We start from the raw sequence: 222 nt of genomic DNA, 5'->3' as shown, positions 1-222 counted from the left end.
TTTTTCAATTTTTTTTTTTTTTTTTTTAGTTTTTTAACAAAGTTAATTGGTGTGATATTAGCGGCGCGATCTACCTCAGAGCCTGTCTGGTCTTTATTACATATCCTGGTGCGTAGACATAGACTTTCATCTTGAGGGTGTTAGATATATCCTTAGGTAACACTTTACTTGAAGGGGTGTGCATAAGACTGACATGACACCTTCATAATCATGACATGACAC

Source organism: Sinocyclocheilus anshuiensis, unplaced genomic scaffold, assembly GCF_001515605.1.
Source record: "Sinocyclocheilus anshuiensis isolate Anshui unplaced genomic scaffold, SAMN03320099.WGS_v1.1 scaffold2464, whole genome shotgun sequence".
NCBI classification, from domain to species: Eukaryota; Metazoa; Chordata; class Actinopteri; order Cypriniformes; family Cyprinidae; genus Sinocyclocheilus; species Sinocyclocheilus anshuiensis.
Note: the sequence above shows the minus strand (reverse complement) of the source record.